The 17,102-nt window shown below is 44.8% G+C and overlaps 1 long non-coding RNA gene across 1 annotated transcript in view; it reads right to left on the bottom strand.

Moving 5' to 3' along the window:
• The window catches only part of LOC134294828 (uncharacterized), a 31,882-nt gene extending 15,219 nt beyond the window's left edge, over nucleotides 1–16,663 (bottom strand). The window contains exon 1 of the long non-coding RNA XR_010001501.1: nucleotides 16,404–16,663. This is a non-coding gene — a long non-coding RNA (uncharacterized LOC134294828). The remainder of the gene's footprint in view (nucleotides 1–16,403) is intronic.
• Nucleotides 16,664–17,102: the final 439 nt, after the last annotated feature.

Raw genomic sequence — 17,102 nt, 5'->3', positions numbered from 1 at the left:
GGAATGCATTGGGAAAGAGCCCCATAGGAATGCTTTGGAGGGAGTCCCCATAGGAATCCATAGGGAGGGATACCCATAGGGAAGCATTAAGGACAAACCCCATAGGAATGCATTGGGAAAGAGCCCCATAGGAATGCATTGGGAAAGAGCCCCATAGGAATGCTTTGGAGGGAGTCCCCATAGGAATCCATAGGGAGGGATACCCATAGGGAAGCATTAAGGACAAACCCCATAGGAATGCATTGGGAAAGAGCCCCATAGGAATGCATTGGGAAAGAGCCCCATAGGAATGCATTGGAGGGAGTCCCCATAGGAACCCATAGGGAGGGATACCCATAGGGAAGCATTAAGGACAATCCCCATAGGAATGCATTAAGGACAATCCCCATAGGAATGCATTAAGGACAAACCCCATAGGAATGCTTTGGAGGGAGTCCCCATAGGAATCCATAGGGAGGGATACCCATAGGGAAGCATTAAGGACAAACCCCATAGGAATGCATTGGGAAAGAGCCCCATAGGAATGCATTGGGAAAGAGCCCCATAGGAATGCATTAAGGACAATCCCCATAGGAATGCATTAAGGACAAACCCCATAGGAATGCATTGGGAAAGAGCCCCATAGGAATGCATTGGAGGGAGTCCCCATAGGAACCCATAGGGAGGGATACCCATAGGGAAGCATTAAGGACAATCCCCATAGGAATGCATTGGGAGAAATCCCCATAGGATTACATTGGGAGAAATCCCCATAGGAATGCATTGGGAAAGAGCCCCATAGGAATGCATTGGAGGGAGTCCCCATAGGAATCCATAGGGAGGGATACCCATAGGAATGCATTAAGGACAATCCCCATAGGAATGCATTGGGAAAGAGCCCCATAGGAATGCATTGGGAAAGAGCCCCATAGGAATGCTTTGGAGGGAGTCCCCATAGGAATCCATAGGGAGGGATACCCATAGGAATGCATTAAGGACCAACCCCATAGGAATGCATTGGGAAAGAGCCCCATAGGAATGCATTGGGAAAGAGCCCCATAGGAATGCTTTGGAGGGAGTCCCCATAGGAATCCATAGGGAGGGATTCCCATAGGGAAGCATTAAGGACAATTCCCATAGGAATGCATTAAGGACAAACCCCATAGGAATGCATTGGGAAAGAGCCCCATAGGAATGCATTGGAGGGAGTCCCCATAGGAATCCATAGGGAGGGATACCCATAGGAATGCATTAAGGACAAACCCCATAGGAATGCATTGGGAAAGAGCCCCATAGGAATGCATTGGGAAAGAGCCCCATAGGAATGCTTTGGAGGGAGTCCCCATAGGAATCCATAGGGAGGGATTCCCATAGGGAAGCATTAAGGACAATTCCCATAGGAATGCATTAAGGACAAACCCCATAGGAATGCATTGGGAAAGAGCCCCATAGGAATGCTTTGGAGGGAGTCCCCATAGGAATCCATAGGGAGGGATACCCATAGGAATGCATTAAGGACCAACCCCATAGGAATGCATTGGGAAAGAGCCCCATAGGAATGCATTGGGAAAGAGCCCCATAGGAATGCATTGGGAAAGAGCCCCATAGGAATGCTTTGGAGGGAGTCCCCATAGGAATCCATAGGGAGGGATACCCATAGGGAAGCATTAAGGACAAACCCCATAGGAATGCATTGGGAAAGAGCCCCATAGGAATGCATTGGGAAAGAGCCCCATAGGAATGCATTAAGGACAATCCCCATAGGAATGCATTAAGGACAAACCCCATAGGAATGCATTGGGAAAGAGCCCCATAGGAATGCATTGGAGGGAGTCCCCATAGGAACCCATAGGGAGGGATACCCATAGGGAAGCATTAAGGACAATCCCCATAGGAATGCATTGGGAAAGAGCCCCATAGGAATGCATTGGGAGAAATCCCCATAGGATTACATTGGGAGAAATCCCCATAGGAATGCATTGGGAAAGAGCCCCATAGGAATGCATTGGAGGGAGTCCCCATAGGAATCCATAGGGAGGGATACCCATAGGAATGCATTAAGGACAATCCCCATAGGAATGCATTGGGAAAGAGCCCCATAGGAATGCATTGGGAAAGAGCCCCATAGGAATGCTTTGGAGGGAGTCCCCATAGGAATCCATAGGGAGGGATACCCATAGGAATGCATTAAGGACCAACCCCATAGGAATGCATTGGGAAAGAGCCCCATAGGAATGCATTGGGAAAGAGCCCCATAGGAATGCTTTGGAGGGAGTCCCCATAGGAATCCATAGGGAGGGATTCCCATAGGGAAGCATTAAGGACAATTCCCATAGGAATGCATTAAGGACAATCCCCATAGGAATGCATTGGGAAAGAGCCCCATAGGAATGCATTGGAGGGAGTCCCCATAGGAATCCATAGGGAGGGATACCCATAGGAATGCATTAAGGACCAACCCCATAGGAATGCATTGGGAAAGAGCCCCATAGGAATGCATTGGGAAAGAGCCCCATAGGAATGCATTGGGAAAGAGCCCCATAGGAATGCTTTGGAGGGAGTCCCCATAGGAATCCATAGGGAGGGATACCCATAGGGAAGCATTAAGGACAAACCCCATAGGAATGCATTGGGAAAGAGCCCCATAGGAATGCATTGGGAAAGAGCCCCATAGGAATGCATTAAGGACAATCCCCATAGGAATGCATTAAGGACAAACCCCATAGGAATGCATTGGGAAAGAGCCCCATAGGAATGCATTGGAGGGAGTCCCCATAGGAACCCATAGGGAGGGATACCCATAGGGAAGCATTAAGGACAATCCCCATAGGAATGCATTGGGAGAAATCCCCATAGGATTACATTGGGAGAAATCCCCATAGGAATGCATTGGGAAAGAGCCCCATAGGAATGCATTGGAGGGAGTCCCCATAGGAATCCATAGGGAGGGATACCCATAGGAATGCATTAAGGACAATCCCCATAGGAATGCATTGGGAAAGAGCCCCATAGGAATGCATTGGGAAAGAGCCCCATAGGAATGCTTTGGAGGGAGTCCCCATAGGAATCCATAGGGAGGGATACCCATAGGAATGCATTAAGGACCAACCCCATAGGAATGCATTGGGAAAGAGCCCCATAGGAATGCATTGGGAAAGAGCCCCATAGGAATGCTTTGGAGGGAGTCCCCATAGGAATCCATAGGGAGGGATACCCATAGGAATGCATTAAGGACAAACCCCATAGGAATGCATTGGGAAAGAGCCCCATAGGAATGCTTTGGAGGGAGTCCCCATAGGAATCCATAGGGAGGGATACCCATAGGAATGCATTAAGGACAAACCCCATAGGAATGCATTGGGAAAGAGCCCCATAGGAATGCTTTGGAGGGAGTCCCCATAGGAATCCATAGGGAGGGATACCCATAGGAATGCATTAAGGACAAACCCCATAGGAATGCATTGGGAAAGAGCCCCATAGGAATGCTTTGGAGGGAGTCCCCATAGGAATCCATAGGGAGGGATACCCATAGGAATGCATTAAGGACAAACCCCATAGGAATGCATTGGGAAAGAGCCCCATAGGAATGCTTTGGAGGGAGTCCCCATAGGAATCCATAGGGAGGGATACCCATAGGAATGCATTAAGGACAAACCCCATAGGAATGCATTGGGAAAGAGCCCCATAGGAATGCTTTGGAGGGAGTCCCCATAGGAATCCATAGGGAGGGATACCCATAGGGAAGCATTAAGGACAATCCCCATAGGAATGCATTAAGGACCAACCCCATAGGAATGCATTGGGAAAGAGCCCCATAGGAATGCATTGGGAAAGAGCCCCATAGGAATGCATTGGAAAGGAACTCCATAGAGAAGCATTGGGAGAAATCTCCATAGGAATACATTGGGACGAATCCCCATAGGAATACATTGGGAGAAATCCCCATAGGAATACATTGGGAGAAATCCCCATAGGAATACATTGGGAGAAATCCCCATAGGAATACATTGGGAGAAATCCCCATAGGAATACATTGGGAAATATTTCCATAGAGAAGCATTGGGAAATATCTCCATAGGAATACATTGAGAGAAATCCCCATAGGAATACATTGGGAGAAATCTCCATAGGAATGCATTGGAAAGGAACTCCATAGAGAAGCATTGGGAGAAATCCCCATAGGAATACATTGGGAAATATTTCCATAGAGAAGCATTGGGAGAAATCCCCATAGGAATACATTGGGACGAATCCCCATAGGAATACATTGGGAGAAATCCCCATAGGAATACATTGGGAGAAATCCCCATAGGATTACATTAAGAACCATCTCCATAGAGAAGCATTGGGAAGAATCCCCATAGAAATACATTGAGAGAAATCCCCATAGAGAAGCATTGGGACGAATCCCCATAGGATTACATTGAGAGAAATCCCCATAGGAATGCATTAAGGACAATCCCCATAGGAATACATTGGGAGAAATCCCCATAGGAATACATTGGAAAGGAACTCCATAGAGAAGCATTGGGACGAATCCCCATAGGAATACATTGGGAGAAATCCCCATAGGAATACATTGGGAGAAATCCCCATAGGAATACATTGGGACGAATCCCCATAGGAATACATTGAGAAATATTTCCATAGAGAAGCATTGGGATCAATCCCCATAGGAATACATTGAGAGAAATCCCCATAGGAATACATTGAGAGAAATCCCCATAGGAATACATTGAGAGAAATCCCCATAGGAATACATTGAGAAATATTTCCATAGAGAAGCATTGGGATCAATCCCCATAGGAATACATTGGGACGAATCCCCATAGGAATACATTGGGAGAAATCCCCATAGGAATACATTGGGAGAAATCCCCATAGGATTACATTGAGAAATATTTCCATAGAGAAGCATTGGGAAGAATCCCCATAGGAATACATTGGGAAGAATCCCCATAAGAATGCATTGGAAAGGAACTCCATAGAGAAGCATTGGGAGAAATCCCCATAGGAATACATTGAGAGAAATCCCCATAGGAATACATTGGGAAATATTTCCATAGAGAAGCATTGGGAGAAATCCCCATAGGAATACATTGAGAGAAATCCCCATAGGAATGCATTGAGAGAAATCCCCATAGGAATACATTGAGAGAAATCCCCATAGGAATACATTGGGAAATATTTCCATAGAGAAGCATTGGGAGAAATCCCCATAGGAATACATTGGGAGAAATCCCCATAGGAATGCATTGAGAGAAATCCCCATAGGAATACATTGAGAGAAATCCCCATAGGAATACATTGGGAGAAATCCCCATAGGAATACATTGGGAGAAATCCCCATAGGAATACATTGAGAAATATTTCCATAGAGAAGCATTGGGATCAATCCCCATAGGAATACATTGAGAGAAATCCCCATAGGAATACATTGAGAGAAATCCCCATAGGAATACATTGAGAGAAATCCCCATAGGAATACATTGAGAAATATTTCCATAGAGAAGCATTGGGATCAATCCCCATAGGAATACATTGAGAGAAATCCCCATAGGAATACATTGGGAGAAATCCCCATAGGAATACATTGAGAGAAATCCCCATAGGAATACATTGGGAAATATTTCCATAGAGAAGCATTGGGATCAATCCCCATAGGAATACATTGAGAGAAATCCCCATAGGAATACATTGAGAGAAATCCCCATAGGAATACATTGAGAGAAATCCCCATAGGAATACATTGAGAGAAATCCCCATAGGAATGCTTTGGAGGGAGTCCCCATAGGAATCCATAGGGAGGGATACCCATAGGGAAGCATTAAGGACAAACCCCATAGGAATGCATTGGGAAAGAGCCCCATAGGAATGCATTGGGAAAGAGCCCCATAGGAATGCATTGGAGGGAGTCCCCATAGGAATCCATAGGGAGGGATACCCATAGGGAAGCATTAAGGACAATCCCCATAGGAATGCATTGGGAAAGAGCCCCATAGGAATGCATTAAGGACAAACCCCATAGGAATGCATTGGGAAAGAGCCCCATAGGAATGCATTGGAGGGAGTCCCCATAGGAATCCATAGGGAGGGATACCCATAGGGAAGCATTAAGGACAAACCCCATAGGAATGCATTGGGAAAGAGCCCCATAGGAATGCATTGGGAAAGAGCCCCATAGGAATGCATTGGAGGGAGTCCCCATAGGAACCCATAGGGAGGGATACCCATAGGGAAGCATTAAGGACAATCCCCATAGGAATGCATTAAGGACAATCCCCATAGGAATGCATTAAGGACAAACCCCATAGGAATGCTTTGGAGGGAGTCCCCATAGGAATCCATAGGGAGGGATACCCATAGGGAAGCATTAAGGACAATCCCCATAGGAATGCATTGGGAAAGAGCCCCATAGGAATGCATTGGGAAAGAGCCCCATAGGAATGCTTTGGAGGGAGTCCCCATAGGAATCCATAGGGAGGGATACCCATAGGGAAGCATTAAGGACAAACCCCATAGGAATGCATTGGGAAAGAGCCCCATAGGAATGCTTTGGAGGGAGTCCCCATAGGAATCCATAGGGAGGGATACCCATAGGGAAGCATTAAGGACAAACCCCATAGGAATGCATTGGGAAAGAGCCCCATAGGAATGCATTGGGAAAGAGCCCCATAGGAATGCATTGGAGGGAGTCCCCATAGGAACCCATAGGGAGGGATACCCATAGGGAAGCATTAAGGACAATCCCCATAGGAATGCATTAAGGACAATCCCCATAGGAATGCATTAAGGACAAACCCCATAGGAATGCTTTGGAGGGAGTCCCCATAGGAATCCATAGGGAGGGATTCCCATAGGGAAGCATTAAGGACAATCCCCATAGGAATGCATTGGGAAAGAGCCCCATAGGAATGCATTGGAGGGAGTCCCCATAGGAATCCATAGGGAGGGATACCCATAGGGAAGCATTAAGGACAATCCCCATAGGAATGCATTGGGAAAGAGCCCCATAGGAATGCATTGGGAAAGAGCCCCATAGGAATGCTTTGGAGGGAGTCCCCATAGGAATCCATAGGGAGGGATACCCATAGGGAAGCATTAAGGACAAACCCCATAGGAATGCATTGGGAAAGAGCCCCATAGGAATGCATTGGGAAAGAGCCCCATAGGAATGCTTTGGAGGGAGTCCCCATAGGAATCCATAGGGAGGGATACCCATAGGGAAGCATTAAGGACAAACCCCATAGGAATGCATTGGGAAAGAGCCCCATAGGAATGCATTGGGAAAGAGCCCCATAGGAATGCTTTGGAGGGAGTCCCCATAGGAATCCATAGGGAGGGATACCCATAGGGAAGCATTAAGGACAAACCCCATAGGAATGCATTGGGAAAGAGCCCCATAGGAATGCATTGGGAAAGAGCCCCATAGGAATGCTTTGGAGGGAGTCCCCATAGGAATCCATAGGGAGGGATACCCATAGGGAAGCATTAAGGACAATCCCCATAGGAATGCATTGGGAAAGAGCCCCATAGGAATGCTTTGGAGGGAGTCCCCATAGGAATCCATAGGGAGGGATACCCATAGGGAAGCATTAAGGACAAACCCCATAGGAATGCATTGGGAAAGAGCCCCATAGGAATGCATTGGGAAAGAGCCCCATAGGAATGCTTTGGAGGGAGTCCCCATAGGAATCCATAGGGAGGGATACCCATAGGGAAGCATTAAGGACAAACCCCATAGGAATGCATTGGGAAAGAGCCCCATAGGAATGCATTGGGAAAGAGCCCCATAGGAATGCATTGGAGGGAGTCCCCATAGGAACCCATAGGGAGGGATACCCATAGGGAAGCATTAAGGACAATCCCCATAGGAATGCATTAAGGACAATCCCCATAGGAATGCATTAAGGACAAACCCCATAGGAATGCTTTGGAGGGAGTCCCCATAGGAATCCATAGGGAGGGATACCCATAGGGAAGCATTAAGGACAAACCCCATAGGAATGCATTGGGAAAGAGCCCCATAGGAATGCATTGGGAAAGAGCCCCATAGGAATGCATTAAGGACAATCCCCATAGGAATGCATTAAGGACAAACCCCATAGGAATGCATTGGGAAAGAGCCCCATAGGAATGCATTGGAGGGAGTCCCCATAGGAACCCATAGGGAGGGATACCCATAGGGAAGCATTAAGGACAATCCCCATAGGAATGCATTGGGAGAAATCCCCATAGGATTACATTGGGAGAAATCCCCATAGGAATGCATTGGGAAAGAGCCCCATAGGAATGCATTGGAGGGAGTCCCCATAGGAATCCATAGGGAGGGATACCCATAGGAATGCATTAAGGACAATCCCCATAGGAATGCATTGGGAAAGAGCCCCATAGGAATGCATTGGGAAAGAGCCCCATAGGAATGCTTTGGAGGGAGTCCCCATAGGAATCCATAGGGAGGGATACCCATAGGAATGCATTAAGGACCAACCCCATAGGAATGCATTGGGAAAGAGCCCCATAGGAATGCATTGGGAAAGAGCCCCATAGGAATGCTTTGGAGGGAGTCCCCATAGGAATCCATAGGGAGGGATTCCCATAGGGAAGCATTAAGGACAATTCCCATAGGAATGCATTAAGGACAAACCCCATAGGAATGCATTGGGAAAGAGCCCCATAGGAATGCATTGGAGGGAGTCCCCATAGGAATCCATAGGGAGGGATACCCATAGGAATGCATTAAGGACCAACCCCATAGGAATGCATTGGGAAAGAGCCCCATAGGAATGCATTGGGAAAGAGCCCCATAGGAATGCTTTGGAGGGAGTCCCCATAGGAATCCATAGGGAGGGATACCCATAGGAATGCATTAAGGACAAACCCCATAGGAATGCATTGGGAAAGAGCCCCATAGGAATGCATTGGGAAAGAGCCCCATAGGAATGCTTTGGAGGGAGTCCCCATAGGAATCCATAGGGAGGGATTCCCATAGGGAAGCATTAAGGACAATTCCCATAGGAATGCATTAAGGACAAACCCCATAGGAATGCATTGGGAAAGAGCCCCATAGGAATGCTTTGGAGGGAGTCCCCATAGGAATCCATAGGGAGGGATACCCATAGGAATGCATTAAGGACCAACCCCATAGGAATGCATTGGGAAAGAGCCCCATAGGAATGCATTGGGAAAGAGCCCCATAGGAATGCATTGGGAAAGAGCCCCATAGGAATGCTTTGGAGGGAGTCCCCATAGGAATCCATAGGGAGGGATACCCATAGGGAAGCATTAAGGACAAACCCCATAGGAATGCATTGGGAAAGAGCCCCATAGGAATGCATTGGGAAAGAGCCCCATAGGAATGCATTAAGGACAATCCCCATAGGAATGCATTAAGGACAAACCCCATAGGAATGCATTGGGAAAGAGCCCCATAGGAATGCATTGGAGGGAGTCCCCATAGGAACCCATAGGGAGGGATACCCATAGGGAAGCATTAAGGACAATCCCCATAGGAATGCATTGGGAAAGAGCCCCATAGGAATGCATTGGGAGAAATCCCCATAGGATTACATTGGGAGAAATCCCCATAGGAATGCATTGGGAAAGAGCCCCATAGGAATGCATTGGAGGGAGTCCCCATAGGAATCCATAGGGAGGGATACCCATAGGAATGCATTAAGGACAATCCCCATAGGAATGCATTGGGAAAGAGCCCCATAGGAATGCATTGGGAAAGAGCCCCATAGGAATGCTTTGGAGGGAGTCCCCATAGGAATCCATAGGGAGGGATACCCATAGGAATGCATTAAGGACCAACCCCATAGGAATGCATTGGGAAAGAGCCCCATAGGAATGCATTGGGAAAGAGCCCCATAGGAATGCTTTGGAGGGAGTCCCCATAGGAATCCATAGGGAGGGATTCCCATAGGGAAGCATTAAGGACAATTCCCATAGGAATGCATTAAGGACAATCCCCATAGGAATGCATTGGGAAAGAGCCCCATAGGAATGCATTGGAGGGAGTCCCCATAGGAATCCATAGGGAGGGATACCCATAGGAATGCATTAAGGACCAACCCCATAGGAATGCATTGGGAAAGAGCCCCATAGGAATGCATTGGGAAAGAGCCCCATAGGAATGCATTGGGAAAGAGCCCCATAGGAATGCTTTGGAGGGAGTCCCCATAGGAATCCATAGGGAGGGATACCCATAGGGAAGCATTAAGGACAAACCCCATAGGAATGCATTGGGAAAGAGCCCCATAGGAATGCATTGGGAAAGAGCCCCATAGGAATGCATTAAGGACAATCCCCATAGGAATGCATTAAGGACAAACCCCATAGGAATGCATTGGGAAAGAGCCCCATAGGAATGCTTTGGAGGGAGTCCCCATAGGAATCCATAGGGAGGGATACCCATAGGAATGCATTAAGGACAAACCCCATAGGAATGCATTGGGAAAGAGCCCCATAGGAATGCTTTGGAGGGAGTCCCCATAGGAATCCATAGGGAGGGATACCCATAGGAATGCATTAAGGACAAACCCCATAGGAATGCATTGGGAAAGAGCCCCATAGGAATGCTTTGGAGGGAGTCCCCATAGGAATCCATAGGGAGGGATACCCATAGGAATGCATTAAGGACAAACCCCATAGGAATGCATTGGGAAAGAGCCCCATAGGAATGCTTTGGAGGGAGTCCCCATAGGAATCCATAGGGAGGGATACCCATAGGAATGCATTAAGGACAAACCCCATAGGAATGCATTGGGAAAGAGCCCCATAGGAATGCTTTGGAGGGAGTCCCCATAGGAATCCATAGGGAGGGATACCCATAGGAATGCATTAAGGACAAACCCCATAGGAATGCATTGGGAAAGAGCCCCATAGGAATGCTTTGGAGGGAGTCCCCATAGGAATCCATAGGGAGGGATACCCATAGGAATGCATTAAGGACAAACCCCATAGGAATGCATTGGGAAAGAGCCCCATAGGAATGCTTTGGAGGGAGTCCCCATAGGAATCCATAGGGAGGGATACCCATAGGAATGCATTAAGGACAAACCCCATAGGAATGCATTGGGAAAGAGCCCCATAGGAATGCTTTGGAGGGAGTCCCCATAGGAATCCATAGGGAGGGATACCCATAGGGAAGCATTAAGGACAATCCCCATAGGAATGCATTAAGGACCAACCCCATAGGAATGCATTGGGAAAGAGCCCCATAGGAATGCATTGGGAAAGAGCCCCATAGGAATGCATTGGAAAGGAACTCCATAGAGAAGCATTGGGAGAAATCTCCATAGGAATACATTGGGACGAATCCCCATAGGAATACATTGGGAGAAATCCCCATAGGAATACATTGGGAGAAATCCCCATAGGAATACATTGGGAGAAATCCCCATAGGAATACATTGGGAGAAATCCCCATAGGAATACATTGGGAAATATTTCCATAGAGAAGCATTGGGAAATATCTCCATAGGAATACATTGAGAGAAATCCCCATAGGAATACATTGGGAGAAATCTCCATAGGAATGCATTGGAAAGGAACTCCATAGAGAAGCATTGGGAGAAATCCCCATAGGAATACATTGGGAAATATTTCCATAGAGAAGCATTGGGAGAAATCCCCATAGGAATACATTGGGACGAATCCCCATAGGAATACATTGGGAGAAATCCCCATAGGAATACATTGGGAGAAATCCCCATAGGATTACATTAAGAACCATCTCCATAGAGAAGCATTGGGAAGAATCCCCATAGAAATACATTGAGAGAAATCCCCATAGAGAAGCATTGGGACGAATCCCCATAGGATTACATTGAGAGAAATCCCCATAGGAATGCATTAAGGACAATCCCCATAGGAATACATTGGGAGAAATCCCCATAGGAATACATTGGAAAGGAACTCCATAGAGAAGCATTGGGACGAATCCCCATAGGAATACATTGGGAGAAATCCCCATAGGAATACATTGGGAGAAATCCCCATAGGAATACATTGGGACGAATCCCCATAGGAATACATTGAGAAATATTTCCATAGAGAAGCATTGGGATCAATCCCCATAGGAATACATTGAGAGAAATCCCCATAGGAATACATTGAGAGAAATCCCCATAGGAATACATTGAGAGAAATCCCCATAGGAATACATTGAGAAATATTTCCATAGAGAAGCATTGGGATCAATCCCCATAGGAATACATTGGGACGAATCCCCATAGGAATACATTGGGAGAAATCCCCATAGGAATACATTGGGAGAAATCCCCATAGGATTACATTGAGAAATATTTCCATAGAGAAGCATTGGGAAGAATCCCCATAGGAATACATTGGGAAGAATCCCCATAAGAATGCATTGGAAAGGAACTCCATAGAGAAGCATTGGGAGAAATCCCCATAGGAATACATTGAGAGAAATCCCCATAGGAATACATTGGGAAATATTTCCATAGAGAAGCATTGGGAGAAATCCCCATAGGAATACATTGAGAGAAATCCCCATAGGAATGCATTGAGAGAAATCCCCATAGGAATACATTGAGAGAAATCCCCATAGGAATACATTGGGAAATATTTCCATAGAGAAGCATTGGGAGAAATCCCCATAGGAATACATTGGGAGAAATCCCCATAGGAATGCATTGAGAGAAATCCCCATAGGAATACATTGAGAGAAATCCCCATAGGAATACATTGGGAGAAATCCCCATAGGAATACATTGGGAGAAATCCCCATAGGAATACATTGAGAAATATTTCCATAGAGAAGCATTGGGATCAATCCCCATAGGAATACATTGAGAGAAATCCCCATAGGAATACATTGAGAGAAATCCCCATAGGAATACATTGAGAGAAATCCCCATAGGAATACATTGAGAAATATTTCCATAGAGAAGCATTGGGATCAATCCCCATAGGAATACATTGAGAGAAATCCCCATAGGAATACATTGGGAGAAATCCCCATAGGAATACATTGAGAGAAATCCCCATAGGAATACATTGGGAAATATTTCCATAGAGAAGCATTGGGATCAATCCCCATAGGAATACATTGAGAGAAATCCCCATAGGAATACATTGAGAGAAATCCCCATAGGAATACATTGAGAGAAATCCCCATAGGAATACATTGAGAAATATTTCCATAGAGAAGCATTGGGATCAATCCCCATAGGAATACATTGAGAGAAATCCCCATAGGAATACATTGAGAGAAATCCCCATAGGAATACATTGAGAGAAATCCCCATAGGAATACATTGAGAAATATTTCCATAGAGAAGCATTGGGATCAATCCCCATAGGAATACATTGGGACGAATCCCCATAGGAATACATTGGGAGAAATCCCCATAGGAATACATTGGGAGAAATCCCCATAGGATTACATTGAGAAATATTTCCATAGAGAAGCATTGGGAAGAATCCCCATAGGAATACATTGGGAAGAATCCCCATAAGAATGCATTGGAAAGGAACTCCATAGAGAAGCATTGGGAGAAATCCCCATAGGAATACATTGAGAGAAATCCCCATAGGAATACATTGGGAAATATTTCCATAGAGAAGCATTGGGAGAAATCCCCATAGGAATACATTGAGAGAAATCCCCATAGGAATACATTGGGAGAAATCCCCATAGGAATACATTGAGAGAAATCCCCATAGGAATACATTGGGAGAAATCCCCATAGGAATACATTGGGAGAAATCCCCATAGGAATACATTGGGAGAAATCCCCATAGGAATACATTGAGAAATATTTCCATAGAGAAGCATTGGGATCAATCCCCATAGGAATACATTGAGAGAAATCCCCATAGGAATGCATTGAGAGAAATCCCCATAGGAATACATTGAGAGAAATCCCCATAGGAATACATTGGGAGAAATCCCCATAGGAATACATTGGGAAATATTTCCATAGAGAAGCATTGGGAAATATCTCCATAGGAATACATTGGGAGAAATCCCCATAGGAATACATTGGGAGAAATCCCCATAGGAATACATTGGGAGAAATCCCCATAGGAATACATTGAGAAATATTTCCATAGAGAAGCATTGGGATCAATCCCCATAGGAATACATTGAGAGAAATCCCCATAGGAATGCATTGAGAGAAATCCCCATAGGAATACATTGAGAGAAATCCCCATAGGAATACATTGGGAGAAATCCCCATAGGAATACATTGAGAAATATTTCCATAGAGAAGCATTGGGAGAAATCCCCATAGGAATACATTGAGAGAAATCCCCATAGGAATGCATTGAGAGAAATCCCCATAGGAATACATTGAGAGAAATCCCCATAGGAATACATTGGGAAATATTTCCATAGAGAAGCATTGGGAGAAATCCCCATAGGAATACATTGGGAGAAATCCCCATAGGAATGCATTGAGAGAAATCCCCATAGGAATACATTGAGAGAAATCCCCATAGGAATACATTGAGAAATATTTCCATAGAGAAGCATTGGGAGAAATCCCCATAGGAATACATTGGGACGAATCCCCATAGGAATACATTGGGAGAAATCCCCATAGGAATACATTGGGAGAAATCCCCATAGGATTACATTAAGAACCATCTCCATAGAGAAGCATTGGGAAGAATCCCCATAGAAATACATTGAGAGAAATCCCCATAGAGAAGCATTGGGACGAATCCCCATAGGATTACATTGAGAGAAATCCCCATAGGAATGCATTAAGGACAATCCCCATAGGAATACATTGGGAGAAATCCCCATAGGAATACATTGGAAAGGAACTCCATAGAGAAGCATTGGGACGAATCCCCATAGGAATACATTGGGAGAAATCCCCATAGGAATACATTGGGAGAAATCCCCATAGGAATACATTGGGACGAATCCCCATAGGAATACATTGAGAAATATTTCCATAGAGAAGCATTGGGATCAATCCCCATAGGAATACATTGGGACGAATCCCCATAGGAATACATTGGGAGAAATCCCCATAGGAATACATTGGGAGAAATCCCCATAGGAATGCATTGAGAGAAATCCCCATAGGAATACATTGAGAGAAATCCCCATAGGAATACATTGGGAGAAATCCCCATAGGAATACATTGAGAAATATTTCCATAGAGAAGCATTGGGAGAAATCCCCATAGGAATACATTGAGAGAAATCCCCATAGGAATGCATTGAGAGAAATCCCCATAGGAATACATTGAGAGAAATCCCCATAGGAATACATTGGGAAATATTTCCATAGAGAAGCATTGGGAGAAATCCCCATAGGAATACATTGGGAGAAATCCCCATAGGAATGCATTGAGAGAAATCCCCATAGGAATACATTGAGAGAAATCCCCATAGGAATACATTGAGAAATATTTCCATAGAGAAGCATTGGGAGAAATCCCCATAGGAATACATTGGGACGAATCCCCATAGGAATACATTGGGAGAAATCCCCATAGGAATACATTGGGAGAAATCCCCATAGGATTACATTAAGAACCATCTCCATAGAGAAGCATTGGGAAGAATCCCCATAGAAATACATTGAGAGAAATCCCCATAGAGAAGCATTGGGACGAATCCCCATAGGATTACATTGAGAGAAATCCCCATAGGAATGCATTAAGGACAATCCCCATAGGAATACATTGGGAGAAATCCCCATAGGAATACATTGGAAAGGAACTCCATAGAGAAGCATTGGGACGAATCCCCATAGGAATACATTGGGAGAAATCCCCATAGGAATACATTGGGAGAAATCCCCATAGGAATACATTGGGACGAATCCCCATAGGAATACATTGAGAAATATTTCCATAGAGAAGCATTGGGATCAATCCCCATAGGAATACATTGGGACGAATCCCCATAGGAATACATTGGGAGAAATCCCCATAGGAATACATTGGGAGAAATCCCCATAAGAATGCATTGGAAAGGAACTCCATAGAGAAGCATTGGGAAAGATTCCCATAGGGAAACATTGGGAGAAATCCCCATAGGAATACATTGGGAGAAATCCCCATAGGAATACATTAAGAACCATCCCCATAGGATTACATTGAGAAATATTTCCATAGAGAAGCATTGGGATCAATCCCCATAGGAATACATTGGGAAATATTTCCATAGAGAAGCATTGGGAAATATCTCCATAGGAATACATTGAGAGAAATCCCCATAGGAATACATTAAGAACCATCCCCATAGGATTACATTGGGAAATATTTCCATAGAGAAGCATTGGGATCAATCCCCATAGGAATACATTGGGAAGAATCCCCATAAGAATGCATTGGAAAGGAGCTCCATAGAGAAGCATTGGGAAAGATTCCCATAGGAATGCATTGAGAGAAATCCCCATAGGAATCCATTAAGTCTTATTTACCTTCCGGCTTCCTGCCTCTCTCGCTTCCTCAACGCAGCTTGCTTTGCTCCTCCCCTCGAGGGGGCGTGGCCTCTTATGTAAACAAGGAAGGAAGAAGGGGCGTGGCCAGGCCTGCCTGGCCGGCTGTGTCGCCATGGAAACGGAGCCCGAGCGGAGGCGGGGGAGGAGCGGCGGAGGGAGGGAGGGCGGGGCTTCGCGTTGCCAGGGAGACCGCGCGTCACTGGCCACGCCCCCCTCTGGAGCCTCTCTCTCCGACGGCGCGAGTTCGAGGCCCGCGTGGGGAAGAATAATATTATAATGTAAAATATTGTATTACATTATATTATTATTGTATTATATTACATTAAAATGTAATATAATGTAATTTATAATGTAATATAACACAGTAAATAATTTTATATATTGTAATATTATAATATTAGATTATAATATATTGTATTACATTATATTATTATTGTATTATATTACATTAAATATAATGTAATTTATAATGTAATATAATGTAATGTAATATAACACAGTAAATAATTTTATATATTGTAATATTATAATATTAGATTACAATATATTGTATTACATTATGTTATATTATTATTGCATTATATGACATTATAATGTAAAATAAAATGTAATTATAATGTAATAATGTAATGTAATATAACACAGTAAATAATTTTATATATTGTAATATTATAATAT

Source organism: Anolis carolinensis, unplaced genomic scaffold (genome assembly GCF_035594765.1).
Source record: "Anolis carolinensis isolate JA03-04 unplaced genomic scaffold, rAnoCar3.1.pri scaffold_24, whole genome shotgun sequence".
NCBI lineage: Eukaryota > Metazoa > Chordata > Lepidosauria > Squamata > Dactyloidae > Anolis > Anolis carolinensis.
The sequence above is the reverse complement of the archived record's forward strand: the minus strand, read 5'-3'. Positions and strand labels throughout refer to the sequence as shown.